Below are 1,398 nucleotides of genomic sequence, written 5' to 3'. Positions count from 1 at the left end.
ATGGGAACAAACCGACCCTGGACCTGAAGAGTAACTCTACTTAAAACAATCAAGAGGAGGCTGATCAGACCACCACATGACCAACTGCAAGACGACTGTCACAGCTGACTCTGCCGTTTCTGCCCGTAGCCCCTCCTTCCGCCTATAAAAGCCCTTTCCCACAGATACTCAGTGCGGGGTGGCCTTTGGAGAGAAGTCTGTCCCCCACCCCCGGGTGCAGGCAGTCAAAATAAAGCAAACTTTCCTTTCACCAACTTTGCCTCTTTATTGGCCTTTCAGCACCGAGCAGCCGGACCCTGCTTTCCATTGCAGAGGGACACTCTTATCACCAGACATGGGGAATTCAGGCCTGGAAGTGTCTATGAACAAACCTTGTTCCTTCTTTTTTTTTTTTTTTTTTTTTTTTTTTTTTTTTTTTTTTTTTTGCGGTACGCAGGCCTCTGACTGCTGTGGCCTCTCCCGCTGCGAAGCACAGGCTCCGTACGCGCAGGCTCAGCGGCCATGGCTCACGGCCCCAGCCGCTCTGCTGCATGTGGGATCTTCCCAGACTGGGGCACGAACCCGTGACCCCTGCATCGGCAGGCGGACTCTCAACCACTGCGCCACCAGGGAAGCCCAGAGCTCCGTTTTGTTAAGGGGCCCAGGGTGACTTCTTATTTTGGCAGGACCTGTTCTGAGGAGTGGCTGGAATCTTTGCATTATTGTCATCTTGTCTAGAAGACTGCTGTGTTCTAGAGAGAACAAACTAAACAAGTTGGTTAAAAGAAGGCAGGGGTCAAAGATCAGTAAAAGAATTTTTGTAACCAGGGGCCCAAGGAGGAGTAAGAACCAGGTTATGTTTCAGAACATTTTTTGATGGTGGTCCAGGTACTGTCAGCACTTGGGTTACCCTGTCCAAAGTTAGAATGACCATATCGTAACAATAAATTTTACCCATGACGGATCTGAGTTTATGAATGATCGTAACTCGAAACATTCAATGGATTTAGCAATGGTTGAAAACACAATCAATACCTTGAATTTTTATTATTAATTTTAATTTATTTTGCCCCAGAGAAGAGTTTGACAATTACAATTTCAGTAACACATTTCCATAATTTTGACTTATACCTCTTAAAATTTAGATACCACGTTGTTTCATAATAAATGTTTCATCTACATCCCTCACATTTGAAACTGGATTCCAAGTGGATCTAGAAGATGTAATGTGAGGACAGCGAATGTCTCTTTATTCAGTAACAACTAAGGCAACAAATCTAACATCACATGAGGACGCCACTGATTTCCAAGTATAGTTCCTGCTTCTTCATTGCTCAATGTTTCCAGCAAAGGTACAAAATGACCTAAACCATCTAGTCTCAATGTTCCTGAAGTCCACACCTCATTCTGAGCTTATAC

Source organism: Tursiops truncatus, unplaced genomic scaffold (assembly GCF_011762595.2).
Source record: "Tursiops truncatus isolate mTurTru1 unplaced genomic scaffold, mTurTru1.mat.Y mat_scaffold_11_arrow_ctg1_1, whole genome shotgun sequence".
In the NCBI taxonomy this organism is placed as follows: domain Eukaryota; kingdom Metazoa; phylum Chordata; class Mammalia; order Artiodactyla; family Delphinidae; genus Tursiops; species Tursiops truncatus.
Note: the sequence above shows the minus strand (reverse complement) of the source record.